The 23,092-nt window shown below is 46.1% G+C and overlaps 1 protein-coding gene across 7 annotated transcripts in view; it reads right to left on the reverse strand.

Annotated features, from left to right (window-relative positions):
* TNS1 (tensin 1) overlaps positions 1 to 23,092 on the reverse strand; it is a 564,007-nt gene that overhangs the window by 234,307 nt on the left and 306,608 nt on the right. The window contains exon 1 of one of the 7 annotated variants that reach the window (XM_083153693.1): positions 6,878 to 7,533. The exons of the other annotated variants lie outside the window; for them this stretch is intronic. The gene's annotated coding sequence lies outside the window, so the exon portion shown is untranslated. Of the gene's footprint in view, positions 1 to 6,877; positions 7,534 to 23,092 lie in introns of those variants that run through there. 7 annotated transcript variants of the gene reach the window in all.

Raw genomic sequence — 23,092 nt, forward strand, 5'->3', positions numbered from 1 at the left:
TTATAACTAGGGTGGTCAACCCCGGGATTGGGGTAGGGATACCGGGATTTGGCCTAAAAAACTGGGATTTCAATCCCTGGATTCGAGTTTCCGGGATTAAACTGCACATGCACAGTCTAATGCCAGGCAGCGTCTGTCTGATCTTTCGCTCAGACTCTGCACGGCTATTCCCGATGCCCGGCCTGCGGCTCTGCGCAGCGTGATGGTCAGAGGTCATGCTGCACAGGCTGAACAGTTGCTCCGCCTGCCCACAGCTGTGCATCGCTCACAGGCCCCGCACCAGCCGCCCGCCTCTAAGACACGCCTCCAGCTGCACCACAACTCTCCCCGGCCCGGCTCCCAGACACTCCGCTAGCCTAACAGCACAGCTCCTGGCCCCTCCTACCCGCACCCAGTAGTGAAGGTAGATATGCGGGGCAGCAGGGGAATTTTTTTTATTAGGAAAGCCAATCCCGGGATCGAGCATTTTTCAAGCCCGAATTCCGGGATTGAAAAAATACTCCAGGATTGGCTTCACTAATTATCACTCAGCTGATGTGTGTCGGTCTCTGAATCAGGCTCTAAGTATAGATCGCAGGAGACCATGTACAGGTCACACCAAAAGTTATCTGAGGGTGCACATCCCTTTAAAGCAAGGGCCGATTTTACGAACCATTTATTAGGGGGCTCATGTTCAAGTTAAACTGAAAATATCATCTCTAATGTAAATATGGTCTATTCTGCAGCAGTAGTCTATAGTAAAAGTATAGACTCATTGCATGCAGCAATAGCTTTTACAGATAATTGTACTGGTCAAGAACATCTTCCAAAAACATTACTGCGTTTAAATAATGCATCAAGGAGAACACTGTTTTACCAATGGAAGAAAATGCTGATATATTTGGAATAATAAATGCAAACTGAGAGAGCATTTTATAGACTTGTGCCAAACTCCAATTAAAATACCTCAGTAGCTCCTGGTCTCACTCAGCATGTGGCATGCCGACGCAGACACAAAGCCCATTATCCTATAGACATGGCCAGACCAGGTTTTCTGATAAGGTATTTTTGAAACAACCTTTGCTGTACATGCATACCATTTACATTACTTAATCATCGCGCTGAGAGTGCTGCTAATCTACACTGTACTGTACATTTCAAAGTTTTATAAGGTCAAAAAATAAATCATACATCAGAAAGAAGGGGACGGACTTCCAATAGGATAACTGCCTCCAGTAGATTCAAGGGAGAACAATTTGAGTATAAAAATAATTTAGCGTCAATATTACAGCTATACAGATGGAGCCATCCTCATCTAGCCATCTCTGGATAGCCATGGTGATCCATGGCTATCCTAGGACTATTGTTCTCAGCTGCAATACAATACATAGAACTATACAGTAGGGGATTAGCAGAGTATCTGAGTAAAAGCCTCTGAGGAAGGGATTACGGGAAGCTACAAGTTACCACCAAGCAGTACAAGGGATTCCTAAATGAGCAGACAATTTTAATACCAATTGAAAATCAAAAGTTTAGCTTATCATAACTCGGTTTCAGCAAAAATGGACAGTTCCCATGTATTCAAAGTGAGTGGAAGCAAGATAGATATTCAGGATATATTACAGGATGTATAAATAATACCCATCACACAAACTCAGGCTTTAACCCAGCTTTGGACACGAGACAGTAAGCATGGGTTGAAGTTGGGGTTTCAGTAACTATCCCCTTTCAGACATGGGTGACTGACCTAGGTTATTCCCAGTCTACACTGTTCAAACTGGACCAGTTATTCTGGCCTACTACAGTTGACATCATTTCCGAGCGCTACTATGCCTGCTGATCAGATCCTTTTATTCATGACCTGGTAAAGCTGATCTCACTACTATGGGTCATTCCTGGTAAAATCCCTGGACATGAGTAGGTTGTGGATCCAAGTCACCTGATCCAGTTTGGGTCTGTGCACACATTTTACCTCTGTGAGCCAGGCAAAACCAAGGCATTTTGTATATACAGTATGTTGAAGGGGAGGATAGGTGGTAAATTCTTCAGAGGTGGTAGACACAAATATATAAGTGAAAAGTACAAATGCTTGGGGTACAGCCATAGCCAAAGATAATAATAATAAAAAAAAAATACTGTGAGCTAATGAAGGATACTGGGCAGACTAGATAACCGTGTGGTTTACTGATTTTCCTGCATGTACTGTATAACAACATGCAGAAGAGCAATTTGTAGAACAGACTAATCATAACGCTGCCTTCATTTTAGCCAATTTCTAAGCAAGAACATGGTCTAAATCATTTCCCTAAGTCTCCGGCCTACATAACAATAACATTGACTTCCTGCAATCATTGTCAGTGAGTTTCCAAGGCAATCACAGCCTCACTTCTGGACTAGAGTACCAACCCTATTCCATATCTTCACAAATGTGTTCAGCTTTACATTTCAGACTAAGGTGCAGATTTATTAAGCTCGGTGATGTGATAAAGTGTCTGGTTTTAATCACCGGCCAATCAGCTTCTGTCATGTTTCAAACCAAGCCTGTAACTTCACAGATATTAGCTGATTGGCCGGTGATAAAAACCAGACACATCACCAAGCTTAATAAATCTGCCCCTCAGTAGGTACAGTACTCAGCCTACACAGTATGTTTTGTACTGCTTGTATTTTGTATCTCATCGCATCTAGTTTAAAATGAATGCGATACACTAAAACAGTGTGCGATTTGAACTAGGATGCAATGAGGTCTAGTACAAAAAGAACGGCATGCACACACTTTTTTAACTTGGTATATGCCACGCATCGCATTGCAAGCCCTATAGAAGGATGCGGCACGGAAAGCCGGCGGTCGGGATCCCGGCGTTCAAAATCCCGACGCCGGAATCCCGAACGCCGAAATCCTGACAAGGGGGGGGACGTGGATCGCCCCCCCCCCCCTTTGCGGGCTCGCTGCGCTCGCCACTAATTTATTCTCCCTCCGAGGGTATCGTGGACACCCACGGGGGGAGAAAGTGTCGGGATTCCGGCGTCGGGATTTTGAACGCCGGGATCCCGACCGCTGGGATTTAAACTGCATCCCCTATAGAAACATGGTGCGATTTGAAGTACATGTGATGCGTTATTAACTAAAAATTAAAAATCCATCTAATATTTGCACCGTGTATGGGCACCTTAGAAGACAGCAGAACAGCGATCTGACACTCTGGGTGCTCCGTATCCACAATGTTATGCAGAACGGCTGCCGGATGGCTCCCCGACAGTCATTACTCCGACGTCAGAATCCCGACTGCTCCCTCGTGGGGATCCATGACCCCCATAGATGGAGAATAAAATAGGTGGCGAGCGCAGCTCGCCACCGTGCCCGCAGCATGGCGAGCCCGCAAGGGGCTTCATTGCGCTCCCCCCGCTGTGCAGTCGGGATTCCGACGTCTGACTAATGACTGTCGGAATTTATACCACACCCATGCAGAACATAGTGTTTACACCTGATGTGGTTGTTGATCTTTTCTTATTTCTGCTTGCACCCAGGGACAGATTAACAATGGGGCAGAAGGGACTATGGTGAGATGTGGGTCAATGCTTAAAATTGAATAAGTATCAGTCTGGCCTATTACAATGAACATTATCCCTATACAGTAAATGGGTATGGATCATTAGGTCTACAGCAGTTAGGTCGACAAGCATTGGGTCTACACCATTATGCAGAACGGTCGACATTGGTCTAGGTTGACATGGGTGTAGGTCAACACAAGTATTAGGTAGACATGGGCAAGGTCAAAATGTCAACATAGGGTTTTTCACTTTTTTCTTTACCCCGAATGTCGACACAGGTCGACATGGACACTGACCGTAGCACCGCGTCCCCTCACATGGCTCGCTATGCTTCGGGTACACTATTTTATTCTCCCACCATGCCCTAGTGGATGATAGGACATGAAATACCGCCTGTCGGCACATGTCAGCTAAGAAAAATACACTGAAAAACCCTATGTTGACCTTTTGACTGTTTACCTTGCCCATGTCGACCTAATGCTTGTGTCAACCTTTCTACATGTAGACTTAATGCTTGCCGACCTAATGACTGTATCCCCAGTAAATATCACCAATATTAGCATCACAATTAATACTACATTGTATTACTTTGCCTTGATGTTATAGGGGGTGATTCTGGTTGACCTGTCCATGTAACGCCGCCCCAGCGAATGTGAATATGGGTGGGATGTACAATACACCCTACCAGCAATACAATACATACTTGAAGCATTGGTATTAACCTAGAAGAGAGGTCCTTTGAGCTAAAAAGACTTCTGGATTTAGGACCTGGGAGCCGTTCTGCACATTCGCAGATTGATCCGTGCTGCTGGGAGGGGTTCGATTGGATCCCTCTCATGGACAATGTGGAAAGAAGCCCATAGTCTTCTATGAGGTAACACCATATAAAGATGTAATTAACCACCATGTCCATTCTCTGGAATGTATTCCATTCCAGAACGTAATATGTACAATAGTGTGGCCAAAATCTGGATTTTCTGGGTTTCTGCCAGATTTTTGGCTCTAGTACATCCCCATTCCTTGTCTGATTGGTTGGTACTTTTTCTCTCACAATTTTATCTCTCTCCAAGTTCTGATAAATACTGCTCTAAATAATTAATATTTTGCCAATACTAGTGAACCGAATTGTGAAAACAAATTCATAATGGGCATAAGAGGACTTTATTGACTAGCACCTCAATCTCCAGCACCAGCCCAGGAAGTTCATTCCCTCTCCCTGTTTTATAACAGGCAAACATGGTACCAACTCTATAGCCATCTATTGAGTATATGTTCTTAATCTGTATAGGAAATTCAATACAGATGTTGTCTGATCATATCCAGTGGTCCGGACATGCTGCATTGTTTATTTGTCCATATGCATCCGAGAGAGATCGCATGGAACAAGCTTACATAAAGCTTAAAAGGTCTTGGCAGGTGTGACAGGTCTGAGAGTTTCAGTTGGAGGGAAATCTCTCATACTGAATCTTCTGTTATGAATCTCTGGCACAAATCTCTCCATGTGTAGGGCCCTAAGTCAGTAAACATACCAGAGTCACGCCTGAAACATGACAGCAATATCTGCAGGGCAGACAAACAACTAGATTCCCTCGAAAGGTCACAGTGGATCTTATTTGTTGGGATCCATCCAAAGAGTGCAGCACAACTTTTATCATATACTGTACTTCACGCTTTGGGGACTGAATTGAATAGAGATCAATGAGCATTTCCCGATACATACAATATACAGTTACATTATATGACAGCCTGTTGGATGCTACCTATTAATAACTCCAAGCAAGTTTTATATTCATAGAAAGCTACCAGTGCTAGTAATGGTACGTTCCACTCAGCGCTCTCATTAGAGCAGAGATTTCGCTAGTAAAGGGATAAAGCATGTCTCACGAAATAGGACAGACACGCAGGTGATTTCCTAATTGTTAATGTAACTCTTTGGTTGTGGCGATATTGGTACTCCTCAGACCAGGAGCATTTGTCCTCCAAGCCAATAACAATAATAATACAACCAGAACAGGATGGACCTATAATTTTGCAGGAAAATTGGTTTCCATGTGTGGGAACAGTTATGTTACATTCAACCAAAGAACTGATGGCATGGGTATATTATCAGAAAACATGGAACAGAATGAGAGTGAGCAATGGAGAACGAATGGTGCGCACACATGGTGAAATTCCCGGATGCGTTTTGAACTTTTTAGTTCAAAAACGCATCGTGTGTAGTTGACATCGCACCATGTTTAGTTTGGCTTGCGATGTGGTGCACGCTCCTGCGTAGTTCATATTGCAAGCCAATAAAGTATGTCAGGCAGTACTTTTTGACCTAAATCACATCGTATCTAGTGGAAATCGCATGCTGTTGTAGCGGATCGCATGCGATTTGAACAAGATGCGATGCGATCTAGTGCAAAATGAACATAGCACATATCTCACCATGTATGGGCACCTAGAGTTGTACTGTAGCATTGCCTTACAGGTGACTACCCAGTTGTGGAACTACAACTCCCGTAATATTCTGTCATTATCAGTTATACAAACAGAAACAGTTGGGAAACTATTCACTTTAAATCCAATGCTGATGTACACAGGAGTGAGTGCAAATCATGCAACCAGAAATCTAAAGCTGGGTAAACATTGGCAATATATTGAGCGGGGGGGGGGGGGGGGGGGGGGGTGCACAAATGACCACATCTTGCCCATACACTTGCTGTAGAGACTATCGATATTCAATGCCCTCCGTTCCGTGACGTCAATAAGACATATTGAGCGACTGTGCGCTAAGTGTGTATACTTACCTGGATCAGCCCGCTCTGTCGGCACGACCTCAGCATCAGCAAGAAGTCAAAAACAAATAAACATTCGATTCACAGGTGTCGGACTACAACAGTTCCCAAGGATACAGAATTCTCCTTCAACCATAACTATTGAAGTTTAATATTAATTTAAGACAAATTAAGATGTAGTTACTAAAATGTAGTTTTTATGTTTGTTTTCAGATTTTGGAGTAGATGTAAAGGAGAGAGATAAAGTTGCGAATGCAATCAATCTGCTCCTGCCATTTTTTTTCAAACATAGTCTTTAAAATGACAGATGCTTGACCCCCCCTAACTGCCTGTCACATTTCAAAGGGCAATAAAATTTGACCTAAATCATGCCTGATTTTGCATTGACTATTATTGCCCTATTAAATATGGCAGACAAAACCTTGCTTTAAAAATCCCCTAATTTGCAGGATAAAAGATACATGTTTGGAAGTATATGCATCAGGTTTATTCAGCACAGAAGCTACAGAGTCCTCAGATGTCAGTCCGCCAGTGTGATCACTAACATGTACTGCCCCATGCCTTACCTTGCACAGCTGCTGTGAGGTGCTCCCAGGTGTCCCAGATCCCCGATCTCTTTTGGAAATCCAAACACTTATCTGGAAGCAGCCCAGAATCTAATCTTGCATCCTCCTTCCTTCTCCCATGTCACCTTGACAGAGGGGTGAATAGGGCACAGGAATGCCAAAGGGGAGAACAAAAACACACCACAACACACTGGGAACCGCGAAGAAAAAAAAAAAAACTGTTGCAAACAAGAAGCCAAAAAGGGTTAAAATAAAGTTCCCAGGACAGAGCGTGGAGTGGGAGCAGGACTGCGTGCAGTGGACGTCTGTGAGCCGCGTGGGGATCAGGCAGCCACAGTGTAGCGCAGTAAGGGGGGCGCCCGGGGGTTATTCCTCTCTAGCCATTTGCCTCAATCGGGTTTTTTTTTTTTTTCATGAGCTGCACACTCCAAGCAAAACACACACACCCAACAGCAAGTCCTGGCTGCAGCACTGATCTGTGCAGCCTTACAGGGCATGGAGTCCAGGAGGGGGGGAAAGGCTGATCATACACATAGTGAGGGGTCCAGCAGGAGAGAGGGAGCAGCGGAGTGGGCTCTAGTCCTGGCCAGGTGGGAGGGAGCACAGCTGGGCGAGGTGGAGGGAGAGAGGAGGGCTCTCCTCTCACCAATTCCTTCTGCACTTCTCCGTGTTATAAAATCAAACTGTACATGCAGCTGGCTTCCTGTGCATTAACCACATCGCTGCCAGGTCAGGAGCCCGGGCCAATAACCTCCCCAGGACCGGAGCTCGTTGCACGAAAACCTCCTCATGTTATTTTCTTTTTAGTCACACTTTTTAAAGACCTGTTTTACAGAGGTTTGCTTGAGTGGAAGGAGTCATGTCCAAGATGTCGGCATACTGTATGTAGGGCCATTACCAGATTGTGGGACAGATGTTAACAGAATTCATGTTTACACAACAACAATATCTTTCTTTGTGTGATATATTATATTATATATATATATATATATATGACATACATATGGAAAAAGTGCGCTATATAAATGAAACTTACATATGATCTCCTGGCAGTAAGGATACTGGAGAAAAAAAGGCTGACCCATCCCATAACAGTGAATCCTGACAGGGGCACCGTATGTACCCTTTCCCCTAAGTTACACCACTAACCCTCCTGCCTAACCCCCACACCCCACTTCCTGAACCCCTTCTAAGTGCCTAAAACTGACCTCCCCCCCCCTTCCCCGCAGGCTAACCATAACCTTTTCCTCCCCGCAGCCTACCCTATCCCCCCCACTAATGCCAAACCCTAATCCACTCTACTCTATTAGGATGGCGGCTGCCTGTATTCAAGCTTCGGCATCCTGATCCTTTTCGAGGTTCCCACACCAGTCTTCTGTTGGGATGCTGGCATCAGTATATTGACCACCGGCATTCTGAGTGCATATATATATTTATTGGAAAAGTGGCATCACTCTGAATTAAAAACAACTATGGCGAGAACCATAAACCTTTCAACATTTCAGTTTATATATTAAACTCTTTGGCTGGTATTCAATTAGCCCAGATACATTTGATGTGGCCTAATATCGAGATTAGTGACCGATGGTCATTATTACAGTATCCAATTAGAGGCCGTTTTTAGAGGACGTAAATGGACCTAGGATCACACAAAAACACATGGGGTCAGGGATAAGTCCGAATGCCATGTGTTATCACAGATCCAGCGGTCGCTTATCAGGGATTATGCTTTGTGTGCCTGATTAGTGGGGATCTCAGGGGAAGAGGAAAAGATCATCAGGGCTATTATGCTACTAGCATCGATAATATACCAACGCTAATAGGTTACCCCCCTATTTATTGTAAGCTTGCGAGCAGGGCCCTCCTACCTCTATCACTGTCTGTTATTACACTGTTTCTTCCAATTTAAAGCACAAAAGGAATTTGCTGAAACATTTCTTTATATACTAAAATATATACATATTTATGTTTTAATATGAAACAAAAACTGTACACATTACAAGCTGTAAATCTATTACCTCAACAGACAGTAGTACAGATTATGCAGAAGGGGAAAAAAGGTTGGAGAAATAAACTACAACACAACTTCGGCTATATAGGAATTCCATACATCCATGGGATGGATACTGGGCCTGATTCTGTTCACTTGCAAAAGCAAATGCTCTCTCTAATGGACAAAACCATGTGCACTGCAGGTGGGGCTGATGTAACATGTGCAGAGAGTTAGATTTGGGTGAGTTATTTTGAGTTATTTTGTTTCTGTGCAGGATACATCTTTATTTTCACACTGCAATATAGATATCATTTTGAAGTACAAACCCCACCCAAATCTAATTCTCTCTGCACATTACATCTGCCCCACCTGCAGTGCACATGGTTTTGTCCATTATAGAGATAATCTTCTTTTGCAAGTGAACCAGAATCAGGCCCACTGTTAGAGAGCCCAGCACTGCTCTAGTAATATGTTGGCATCCTTTATTGATGTATAATGTACAACATAGGGGTGCTAGTTTCTTTACCTTATAAAATGGCAGCTCTAGGGTAACTGAGGTATGTTTCACCTTGAGAACTTTGTCTTCAAGAATAACAAGTTTGGACTTAGTAGAAATAGAGACGGTTCCCAGCTCAGACTATCCTGTCACGTCTCCCACCGGCTTCATGTTCCACAGTCGTCAGGAGGGAGAAAGGAATGAGGTATTTCACCTGGGGAGATGGTCAGCAGCCAGGGATTTTTGTTTCCTCTGCCCTCAAAGCTGGAATTTGTTTTCCACAGATCAGTGCCAAGTATTCTGCCCAAAATACATTTCTCTTACTTGTACTGTGTCGGATAATGAGCAAACATCAATCTTACCCAATACTTTGTTGCACTGCAAGTTTCAGCCTCTGTTCCTATACTGGTATGTATATGTTACTGCATGGCGTACTACCGTTCTTGTTCTGCATGCTCCGTGTAAGCCTAAGGGGCCTATGCATTAATAAATGTATCCCCTCTATGTACTAAAGATAACTTAAAATGACAGCGGCAATGATAATTGAATACCTACGAATTACATCCCTGTTTAATTGGAGGAGTCTTTCACATTGTAGAATAACTCCAAAGAATTACAGAGAATTACAGAGACCTATTCTGCAGACAGGCAAAGATTGTTGGAGAGAGATAGGTAAGATCCCTCTCCTGCGAGAATGCCTCCATAAGCAGGGGTTAAAGTGGCCATGCAGAGGTGGGGGAACTCATTTCTCTATGCCACCTAATTAACCCCCCTCCCCTACCCACATTAGGCAGAGACAGGACCAATGGTAGGGTTTTTGGTATCCCCCTACAAATTAGAATGCTTTTCTGTGAGAATTACAGTTCAGGGCCAATGTGGAAGTTTAAATGGTCCACCTCCCCATTAGAGGTGGTGGAACTCAGTTCCACCCCGTTCCCCCTCACTTTAACCCCTGTCCATAAGTATAAAGTGGTTTATGCCATCCAAGAATGGAGTAAACAAAAAAAGGTTCGCTACTTATGTAGTATCTGGGCGCCCGATTTTAAAATCGGGTCGGAAAAATCGCATCCGATATCGCATGCGATCCGATTTTCCTTAGGATTCAATGTTAACATAGTCCTGTTCATTTCCCCACTATCCAAGTGGGCATAGAGTTGATTTTATAAAGCGTGGCGAGCGCAGCGAGCCCCCGAGCCCGAAGCGTGGTGAGCGGCCGCGGATTACTTAAAATGCGATGCGAAAATGCGATGCGATTTTGCCAAAAATTGTGTCGAATCGCATCTGATTGTTTGCCTTAAGGTAAGCCATACAATCACAAAATCGGGTGCCCAGATACTACATAAGTACCAAAGGTTCTAACTAAAAAGCTTAATTCAGTGTAAGACACATCCTATACTGGCATAGGTGTATCTATAAGGGCCCTGTGTACAAAAAGGGGGCATGACCAATGGGGGGGGCATGACCAATGGGAGGGGCACGGCCACGCCCCTGGGAAAAAAATAGCAGGGGGTGTGAGCCGTGTGCAGGCTGCCAACTCTCCGATGGGTGGGCCACTTGCTCAGGAATAGAGAGGACAGGCTGCCCCCCCCCCCCCCCACTCAGCACACGGCACTGAGCAGCGTGTGCTTAGCTGGGGAGAGAGGCTGTGCTGTACTCTCTACTCCCCACTGCCCAGCTCCCTGCAATGGGAGAGTGGGATCCTCCAGCAAACCTGGGCCTGGGTTAAAAAGTACCCGCTCCCCCCGCTCTTACTGCCACTCCACAGAATAGAGTGTTTTGCACATGTGCCATCTCCACCCTTCTCCAAAGAGGTAGGAGTCGCTGCTGATTCTAACCACCAATGGAACTACAAAATAGCCACAAAAGGAAGTTCTCATATTTTGTAGTTAAAAAGCCCTGAATACACCAAAGAGACCAATGATTTTATATTACATAGAATTGAATAAACTTAAAAGAAGCATTACATACAAACTTCACAAAGCATATCAATACGACAATGATAATTCACCCACGTTCTTTGGGAGAGAGTCTGCTGTTGACTGTAGGGTTAGTACAGGTTCTCCCTTGGTGATCATACAGGACCATTCAATGTGTTTTGTTTGTTTTCAAACAAAAGGCTTTGGCTTTCCTTTCAGCCATAACATTGCAAGCCCTGCCAGGAGAAGAGAATTGCATTGATCATCTCATTACAGTGGCACATGTCTGTGCACTGCAGGAGTATGTAACATGTGCAGAGAGACTAAAGCCCCTACACACTACGAGAGGGGCCGCGGCCAAGATAATTAATATCATCCGCAGGTAAATTATACTGTTCGGAGACGTCACTGGGACCTGCTGAACAGGCAGGCAATTTGGCTATATAGAGAAATTGACCTGCTTGATCAGAAGACATCAGGGGTGAAATGTAATAGGATGAGAGAATCAGAAAGTGAGCAATTTGGTAATAAATCTCCAGATTTTTTTAAAGCGGCAATCATTTACACTTCAAAACCAGTTTGATTTTGCAGTGTAAATGATTGCCGCTTTAAAAAAACTGGAGATTTCTTACCAAATCTCTCACTTTCTGAATCTCTCGTCCTATTACATTTCACCCCAGGAGTGCACGTTTGGTGTATTTTTGTATCTTGGTGATGGGGTGAAATAAAGATACCCAGAAACATTGAAACCACTCCCTGCTTGTTGTTGTGGAATTTCTTCCGGATTGCCGCCCCACCAATTGTATATTTTTTACTCTACTTTCAGTACCCGGAGGGCACCAGCTATTTTATTACGGCTGTGCTACCCATCATTGGACACTGGACATCCCTCCCCCCGCCATACACAACTCTCTCTCCCCACCGGATCATCACGCACCCCCCCCCCCCCTCATCAGCAGAGAGTAGTAGCAGGGACGCCGGCAGCAGGGGTAAGTTTCATGCATCTCTTTACATCACCCAGCAAAAACCGCCCCCTCCTACCCATGGAGCGCTACGGCCGAACCCAGGTCCCTCCCGCGCCGCAGCACCCATCACCTGGCACACCACCTACCCCCCGCTGCCCGCAGCTCTCTACATCGGCCCTGTATATATATATATATATTATTATTTTTTTTACATACACATGTACACACACACACACACACACACACACACATAAGGCATTATGAAAATGTTTTACATCCTTTGTGCTATTTGTAAATGTATGATCATTGCATGATTTATATGATTTGCACTTGCCCTGAACTGTATGATTGTACCCACTGTGAGAATGTACACATATCCTGTCCTGACATGCAGCTGTCCCCACATGACTTGGACGTTCATGTTTTACACTGTGTAATTGTTTCCTTGTCCTTACCTGTCCGGCACTGCAGAACTTGTAGCACCTTATAAGTAAACTTTGGTGTTGATAATGGATTTTATATGCTTGATGCAAATTCTTTTTCACCATAACTTACTGTAAGATCAACAAAAATTGATCAGCCCCAAGTCTTCCATGTACCATGTCATGTGCACAAAAGTGTCCACACACACGTACCCCCAGCAGCGCACCTGTGCTTCTCTATGCATGCATGCATTCCGAACTCTGGGAGAGAAACAAGAAAGGAGAATAATCTTAGTGGCATTCCACCCCCCAGGTGAAATTCCTGTAGTTTCCAATAACACAGCACTGGGCTTGGGTGAGACACCGCAGACATTCACCCACTCTTCAGAGGATGACAGGTTTGTGGATATTGACACTGCTACAGGGCAGGTGAAACCATCTATTGCTAGTCCTGTTCCCAATCATCCAGCAAAGAGCACAGCACTGGGAACTTGGGCTCATTAAATGACAATCATAGGCAGCCTTTCACTTTTAGGACCCTGGGGTCAAGTGGCTCTAAGAATTCTCTGTTGATGTAACTCTGGAGCCAGCACAATGAAGGATGCCTCACTTATGCTGTATGTGTTCCGTGCTTTCTAAATATCAAAAAGACCTCTTCACAAAAATTTCCATTAAGTTCATAGACATTAACAGAACCACTGGGTGTACACCTTCTACAAGATGCTTATCATATTACTTAGTGGCCCCTATAGCAGCCAGGTGGGGGTTCCTCCTGTACTTTGAGCAGCAGTGGATATCATGGTACTGTGGGGATTATTTAGACCTGCTTGCTGTTGGAAATTGCCTGCAATCAGATAGTCGCGGCCCAGACAGAGTGAAAACCTGCCCTGTGCAAGTGTGTAAATGGCTTGCAAAAATATTGCCGATTGTCCGTCAGCTGTAAATCCATTCACCATTGAATCATTTTTCCAGTCTGTGCATAACCCTGACCCTTCCACAAGTGTGTGATAGAAAAAGGCTCATCAAGCCTCCTTGGCTGGGCACACCCCGAAAATGTCTGGTTACCACCCCCAAACTTAAAAAAAATGCTGTTTTGTTGCTGTATAGCGTCGCACATGGGTGCTACAATCCGTAAGCATGTCATTTTATAATCGATTGCTGTGCACATTTGCACAACAGCAGTTAGTTCTGTATAACCACCTGTATGTACAGTAGACCATGGTTTTACTACTGACATCATTGCTACAGATGGAGCGCCTCTCGTTAGAGCGGGTCCTGGCGATTCCAATCTCCAGGACCTGCCATCAAACAAAAGGGGGCATGCGCGCATGAGACACTTGCGTGCCCCATTCCATACAAGCCCACCACTGCCTCCCGTTTCTTCCCTGACGCTCCCTGCCACTCACCTGTGGCTCCCCAAACCTCCCCCACCCCAACCCTGCCCCCAGCTCTCACCAGCAGAGGGGATCTGACGAGAGCTGGTACTGAACGAAAGATGCTCCATCTGTACCTTATGCCCGGTACACACGAGGATGATGATGCTCGTGAGCGGGTCGTCACAGGAACGTACAACCCACTCACGAGCTGCCGGCGCCGCCGACCCGCCGCAAAAAATGCCCCTAATGTGATCGCGATCTGATCGTGACCCCCACCCACTACAATGGTCGTTTCTGAGATTCTACCTGCAGCAGGTAGGATCTCAGAAAAGACTGACCGACTTGCAGGGCCGCGCATCGGATCGGGATCGCATCAAAAGGGCATCGAAATGGCCCAAAAAACGGCCGATTTACATACAATCGGTCGAGATTGTATCTAAATTGGCTCGTTTTGGGCCATATCGTCCTGCTGTGTACCCCACATTACCGGTGGCAAATGTACTGCATCAGACAGACCAAAGGATCTGAAAAGTGGAGCACTGTCAAAAGCAATAAAACATCTCTCTACTTACAGAGAATCATAAAACGATTGAGTCAGAGGTGAATTCACGTTTCTCTATGTGAACCTGCTACTACCAATAAAACTCCCAGCACTGGAAGTCTGCACTATGCAGATTGTACTCAAAGCATTCAATCATATTGGTGTAGACTTGCTAATGGTGCGCTTGTTGATTACTTGTACCTGATTGACATCTGTAATACATCTCATAAACCATGATTATATGTAGTATTGTCATCCAATCTAACTAGCTTATCAATGGGCTACTAAATTACCTTCCACACTAACAAAGAGAACCTAACAAAGAATTTTGTATCTAGAGCATTTTTTACGTTTTATTAATATAGTTGGAAGAGGCTTTGATACAGGATTGGCAATAAAGCCAGGCATTTTGTTCTCCAGATATGAAGAAATAGATCATTGACTTGTTTCCTTTGTAGTGGTTACATTGTTGCCTAGTTGTCTGGCCTTCAGTGGCAATTTCACCCCATTTGTAAATAATTAATGGACACAAAATGTTTGTTAGTTGTAGCTGTTTACATCAATGGAATATGACACAGTACAACAGTGGTAACAGCTGTACACTGTCAAATAGCATTCCACTAATACTGTAGGGCAGTGGTTCCCAAACTGTGTGCAGTGGCTCTCTGGGGTGCCTCAGGACACTTGCAGGGGTGCCACGGGTTGGTGGACCAGGACCAATTCAAATGATTTATGGACAAAACCAGTGCTGGTGGCTGCCAATTAAAATATTTGTACAATCAAAAGCAAATCCTGTCCTTTACCACATAACTGAACCTAAGAAGCACATTTAAACACAATCTACTTAATTTTATATTTATTTTTTATGGGCCTAGGGGTACCGTGGAAAAATTCTGATACTCTAGGGTGCCGTGATTCGAAAAAGATTGGGAACCCCTGCTTTAGGGATAATAATTCTAGGCCCTTATTCAGATCTGATCGCAGTACAAATTTGTTCTCCAAATGTGCAAAACCATGTGCACTGCAGGTGGTGCAGATGTAACATGTGCAGAGAGAATTCGATTTGGGTGGGGTATGTTAAAGCTGAAATCTATAATGCACTGCAAAAATAATGCAGCCAGTATTTACCCTGCACAGAAAAAAAAAAAATCCCCCAAATCTAACTCTCTCTATATACGTCACATCTGCCCCACCTACAGTGCACATGGGCCCTTATTCTGATTGAGTCAGACGGCTGCATGTTCAGTCGGACGGCCGATGTATTGTGTTTGCGCATGTGCAAAGGCATTTCTGCGCATGTGCGTACGCCGCGCACATCCGAATACGGCGTGAATTCCGTACAGAAAACGATTGGTCGGAACAATCCGAGTAGGGAGTGGAGAGGGGCGTGAAGGGCTGTTTGGGCTCATTACCATATGCGTATGTCCCGAGTTTCATGGGCGTTTCCATGAAAACGCTGGGCGTACGTATGGTAATCTGGCCGTGACGCACATGTGGGGGCGGACAGCTGACATAGCCGGATGTCAGCTGCCCACCCATATCTCTGCTTTCATACAGAGAAATGTCTTAGTGGTCTGGAGCACTTGGAGCTGTCTGACCGCTCGGTACATCATTCGATGGTCAGCGACCATCGGAGGATGGGGGAGGTTCCCACAGATGGGGGAGTTGTCTTACCGTATTCGGACGGTGTGAGCAATCCGTACAGTAGGCGGGGCTAAGAACTCGGTGGCCGTCCAAAAATACGCAACATTGCACAGCACCATTGCACTTTTCAGCCAAAGTCCTGATGAAGAGACTGAACAAGTCTTGAAACGTCGACAAATGACACTGTTTATATGATGTACTGCACTTTATAAATATGGTTTAAATACCAAAGCCTGCTGAGTGCCGCCTCCTTCTTGCAGACCCAGCCATAGGTCTCAGGATACCTGCATTGCACCAATTACTGGGAAGCTGCCGGCTGTTGCTGTGCCTGTCACACTGCAGGGCACGCAGCAGTGCCGGAGGCACAGAGCTCCCTCCAGGCTCTTAAACATCAGGTCAGAAGAACAGACGAAAAAGGGGCAGGGCTACACAGACATAGGGGGCGGGACTATGAGGGAGCCAGACTGAAGACACAGGAGAGGCTGAGCTGCCAGGAGACTAAAGTGTGAGTGATGTGGGCATGTGTATAGGTAATGCTACTACTGTCAGCAACTGGTGTGGGTACGTGTATAGTCAGCTCTACTAATGTTGGCAGCTGGTGTGAGCATGTGTGTAGACAGCGGTACTAATATCGGCAACTGGTGTGGGTACATGTATAGGCAGCGATACTACTGTTGGCAACCGGTGTGAGCATGTGTATGAGCAGTGCTACTACTGTCAGCAACTGGTGTGGGCATTATGTATAGGCAGCACTACTAATGTCGGCAACTGGTGTTGGCACATGTATAGGCAGCGCTACTAATGTCGGCAACTGGTGTGGGCATTATGTATAGGCAGTGCTACTAATGTCAGCAACTTGTGTGGGCATATGTATAGCCTGCACTACTACTGTCAGCAACTGGTGTGGACATTATGTATAGGCATCGCTACTAATGTCGGCAACAGGTGTGGGCACATGTATAGGCAGCGCTACTAATGTCACCAACTAGTGTGGGCATGTGTATAGGCAGAGCTACTACTGTCGGCAACTGATGTGGGCATGTGTATAGGGAGTGCTACTAATGTTGGCAACTGGTGTGGGCATGTGTATAGGCAGCGCTACTGCTGTAGGCAACTGGTGTGGGCACGTGTATAGGCAGTGCTACTGCTGTTGGCAATTGGTGTGGGCATATGGTTACACAGTACTAATAATGTCAGCAACTGGTGTGGGCATATGGTTACACAGTGCTACTAATGTCGGCAACTGGTGTGGGCATATGGTTACACAGTGCTACTAATGTCGGCAACTGGTGTGGGCATATGGTTACACAGTGCTACTAATGTTGGCAACTGGTGTGAGCGCAACTACTTTTGGCGACTGGTGTGGGCGTTATGAATAAGCAGCCCTTCAAATGTGGGCATATCCAGGAGTACTCGGGGCATTATGTGCAGCATAATGTGTGTCAATGTCTTATGGGCATTATGGTGCATGGCATATTTTGTAAGGGGAATTAAGGTGTGTGGCATCATTTGTAATGGGCATCATGGTGTGCTGCATATTGTGTAAGGGGCATCATGATGTGTGGCATAATGTATAATTTGCATTACTTTGTGTGGTATAATGTGTAATGGGCATTGAGGTGTGAACCATAATGTGTTATGGGGATTACGGTGTAATTGGTATTTTTATGTGACCACGCCCCGTCCCCATGAAGCCACGCTCCTACATTTTTGCTCGCTCCTACGGCGCAAACTCTCCCTGTTTTTTAACTCATGGCAGCAAAATGGCTAGTTACTGCTGTGTACGGTGAATAATATTGTGCTACTATGTGGTGTCATTTGGAGTGGGAGTACTATTGTGTGGCTATTCCCCTTCCTTGTGAGATCACACAATTTTCTTTTGGTGTGCGCTGTCCCTTCGTAAAGCTTGGGTGAGCGCATACTTTGCAGGAGGGCGCCGAACCCCCTAGCATCGGCCCTGTCCAAGCGACTGCGGGGGCTGCCTTACACTAGATACGCCACTGCACTTCTGTTTGTACATGTATTATATGATTGACAGCCAAAAGCTCTGGTATTGCCTATCACATAGACCATAATTAATTTGACTTGGTCCTGGACCACAACTTTCATGGCACCCCTGAAAGTGCCTTGATGCAGTGCCTCGTGTACCACTGCTTTCAGCAGGGTACACACTGGAGCAAAGGGGATTCATTTGAACCCCTTCAGTCCGGGCCCCCAGCGGCACAGTGCCACCCCCCACCCGCACCAACATGCACCCCACCCCCATTTCAGCATCTCCCTCCTTTACGTCCGGAGCGCGCACTGCAAACAGTGCAGCCTGCAGTGCGCCGAGCCCCTCTGTGTCCTAGGCTCGGCGCTCTGCAGGCTGCACTGTGTATTGTGCATGCCTGGCTGGGGTCTGCCGGGTGGGGGAGGCCCGGAGGCGGTGTGTGGGTGGTGCCTGCAGTGCGCCGAGCCCCTCTGTGTCCTAGGCTCGGCACTCTGCAGGCTGCACTGTGTATTGTGCATGCCTGGCTGGGGTCTGCCGGGTGGGGGAGGCCCGGAGGCGGTGTGTGGGTGGTGGCGCTGTGCCACTGTGGGCAGCTGCCCGGGCCCCTCCAGAGGCCAGGGCCCGGGACAGCTATACCCACGGCACCCCCGTCGGCGGCCCAGATTGCCTGTACACATGCTAGCAATGTTGTCAGGTTTGATGTGCAGCACATAAAACTTGACGTTGTCACATGTGCCCACAGTAGCGTTCCTATCGCCGATGTATGTGATCTGCCAATCAGATCTCCCCAACTGGACAGCATATTGCTCAGTCTGTACCCAGCTTTAGAGGTTACATTTACTTACAAGAGTTCACTGACCATGTAAAACCAGCTCATTCCCAGCTAATTTACAGTTAAAGTGATTGGGATAATTAAGGTATCCACACAACTTAAATCAGCTATCTCACCAGGAGGTCAGTGGACCTCCCCTCCTTGTAGTTTGAGTGGTTTATGACTCAGGCTTTAGGCAAAGTTTCCAAATTAGCTTCCTAGGAATAGACAGATACACTTGCACAGAACTGGACAGTTTCATGCAGTATGTGGTCACAAAGTACTGTAGGCAAAGTCAGCTCGCCTACATTGGCAATTATAATTGGAGGTTGTAATATGGTAGCAACAGTGATTTGTTTATATGGCTGTACAAACAGGCGGAGACAAAATATTTGGTCGCCAAACACTTGAAACTTCAAATAATCTAGCGATGGTAAGGTAAGTTTTAACATGGTTAACAAATGCTGACTGTCCATATTCTGTTTGGTTTGGCATATAACACGTACTAAAACAGTTTATTTCTAGCACTGTGTTAAACATCAGAAAAATAATAATGGACTTATCATGGGAAGATAATACTCTGAGCAAAGAGGGTCAACGTATGGACCCTGCTAGAGGCGAACACTCTTTAAATCCTAGTATGTATTTTGCCAGAGCTGCTAATTGTCAGGGGGGGATTTAGGGGTGAGGGCTCCCCTAGGCACAACAATAACGGCTGCCCCCCCCGCCACACACACACACCTAATTGTATTATGTTTATTGATTACTTACTAGCCACCTAAATTATAAAAAAGCCACTAACTGACTACTTTTTTTTGGTACTTGTGTATTTGCAGGGCGCCCAATTTACATACGTACGGCACCGTAGGAAAATTGCATTGAGATTTTCCTTAGTTAATTTTTAGTGCACCCCTGCCCGCGGATCACATCGCATGCCATTTACGGGGTGATGCGATTTTTCATTGTATAAGCACCCATGCGATGAGATGTGATGGTAAAAAGTGTGGCAAGCGCAGTGAGCCACCGAGCCCGAAACATGGCGAGCGCAGCAGATTACTTTACAGTGCGCTAGCCACACTTTATAAAATCAACGCCACACCGTAGTGGATAGTGGGGGTATGAAAAGTTCGAAGTTACACCAGTTAATATTTTGCAGTTACTGGTGCATTTCAGGCAGAGAGTACTATTGGCTTAATTTTCATATTTAGCAGTCTTTATTTGTACTACTCTGTACTACCCCTTTCACACCAGAAAATGCAGGGACCCACCCGGGAATATGGCCTAGGAATCATGCAGAGCCATTCTCTGGTTGGCCCCTTTCACACCAGAAAAGTCCCTGCATTTTCTGGTGTGTGAAGGAGGCGGGAAGGAGGCCAGCAGGAGGTGGTGAGAGGCGGACAGTCAGCGGGATGGAGGCGCGAGGTGGTGAGAATACTCACCCCGGTTGCTGGTCCTCTGTGCAGGACGGGGACCTGGTCGGTGTGAATGGGGTAGGGGATGCTTACCCGGGCTGCCGGTCCTTGCTGTGCTGTCCTGCCGGGGATCCATACAAGTGACAGGACAGGCGGCGGATGAAAATGACGCAGCTCCCCGGCTCCCTCACTGCCTCCAGGGAGCTGCGTCATCTTCACCCATCGCTTGTCTTGTAATTTGCGCCCGCCGCCTGTGTGGATCCCCGGCCGGACAGCACAGCGAGGACGGGCAGCCCGGGTAAGCATCCCCTACCCCATTCACACCAGCCAGGTCCCCGGGTTTAACCCGGGAAGAACCCTGCTCCATAGTATGGTTGGAATTCCGGCAATTTTTGATGGGATTTTGCCCTTGAACCTTTCACACCTGCGCTATTCGCGGTTTGTTCCAACCCGGGAAATTAGGCTAGTGTGAAAGGGGTATAAAGGGATCAAATACGGATCCAAAGAAATGGGAACAGAAGTAAACATGCATTATATTGTAGAATGCACTCCTTTTGGAAAAATGAGTTTCAGCATTCCGTTCTTTAAACCTGGCTTAAAACCAAATGTACAAATCCATAATTCAAACATATTTGGCTATGTACCCAAAGGCAGTTGGCACAGTAAAAACCATTGCTGTCTCACAGTGCTGGAATCTTGTGTTTGATTCAGATCATATTAGTGTCTGTGTAGAGTTTATATTTGTACATCATGTCAACATGAGAGTCTGCTGGAATTCCTAGTTTTATTACATAATCTAAAATCCACCCCCACAAAACACAGAAGCCATCAAACCTGTCAGTATTGTAACTAAAAGTGTGTGTGTGTGTGTGTGTGTGTGTGTGTGTGTATAGGGTAAGGATTGTACTATGTGTAGCATCGGAGATCTAGCTAGATAAAGAGGGGCAGCTTTATTAAGCCTGGTGAAGTGATAAAGTGGCCGGTGAAAATGCATCAGCCAATCAGCTCCTATTTGTCATGTCAGCCTAGATTTGACATTTAATGAGATGCAAAAATTTGATTTTTGCGATTTTTTTCGTCAAAAACGTCCGAAATCGCACTTTCTCCCAAATTCACATATTTAATTAGATGCAAAGAACTGCAAAAAAACCGCTGATATTGCCATGAAATCGCTAATTCTGAAAGTGTGATTTTTAGTTGCGCCGGAACTCGCATCCAGATGTTTTCCAATTAAAAGTATACAATTCGCATATTTAATGAGATGCGTATTCAGGAAAATGTGTCTAAAAATCACCAACATGATTTTACAGGTGGATTACAAGTCCCAGCGGGCCCATTAATGCCCTGCATGCTGGGACTTGGAGTTCTCCAAGTCCCAGCATGCGAGGGAGGACTGCTTGCACTTGTAGTTCTCCTGCATAAAGCAATGTTAGGAATGTGTGAATTAACCCTTTCAGGCTGGCGTCCACTGGCCATGGACACTGGAGTCAGCCCCGTTCTTTACCCCTGGATGGGTGAAGCCTGGGGGGGCTTTATTGGGGGGTCCCCACTCCTCCAGGTACCCCGTCCAAGGCTGACCAGCCACGGTGCTCATGTTTCGGCCGGGGGACCTTATATAAAAAGTGTCCATGACACCGTGGGCTGTTGGAGCCCGGTGCTGGTTTCAAAATAAGTGAGACCCCCAGATTTTTGTCCCCCGTATTTTTGGAGCCAGGACCGGTCCAAGAGTCCGGGGCTGGTTTCAGAAATACGAGGGACCCCTACACTTTTTGTCCCTTGTATTTTTGGAACCAGGTCCGGCTCAATGAGCCCGGGGCTGGTTATGCTCAGGAGGAGGGACCTCACGCCATTTTGTTATTAATTTTTTGGTACTTCTGTACTTTCACGGCGCCACTAGAAATCGCGGGCATCGCGGCCATTGAATGCACTAAAAATCGGGTGCGACGCGATGCCCGCGATTTCCCATAGGGACCAATGTTAAATTTCTCAATTGACCCGATTTTACTGTTCAATGCCTCAATTGACACGATTTTTCCATAGGAAACAATGTTAAATGGCCCACAGGGGCCAAATAGCCACCCTGAAGTGTGAAATGGCCCCCACAATTGTTAACGCCACCCCACGATCAACGTGAACCCGAAGCGTGGCGAGCGGCGGCGGTACGCGTCCTCCGACCTTTTCATACCCCCACTATCCACGTCGGCGTGGAGTTGAGAATAGAATAGTGTGGCGAGCGCAGCGAGCCACCGAGCCCGAAGCGTGGCGAGCCCCGCGAGGGGACGCGGATACCTTCACAGGTAAACGCGTCCCTTCGCGGGCTTCACAGGTATCCTCGTGCGCTCGCCACGCTTCGGGCTCGGGGGCTCGCTGCGCTCGCCACACTATTCTATTCTCAACTCCACGCCGACGTGGATAGTGGGGGTATGAAAAGGTCGGAGGACGCGTACCGCCGCCCCTCGCGGGCTCGCTGCGCTTGCCACGCTTCGGGTTCACGTTGATCGTGGGGTGGCGTTAACAATTGTGGGGGCCATTTCACACTTCAGGGTGTCTATTTGGCCTCTGTGGGCCATTTAACATTGATTCCTATGGAAAAATCGTGTCAATTGAGGCATTGAACAGAAAAATCGTGTCAATTGAGAAATTTAACAT

The sequence above is a fragment of the Crinia signifera genome, chromosome 7 (genome assembly GCF_055691185.1).
Source record: "Crinia signifera chromosome 7, ASM5569118v1, whole genome shotgun sequence".
Classification (NCBI taxonomy): Eukaryota; Metazoa; Chordata; class Amphibia; order Anura; family Myobatrachidae; genus Crinia; species Crinia signifera.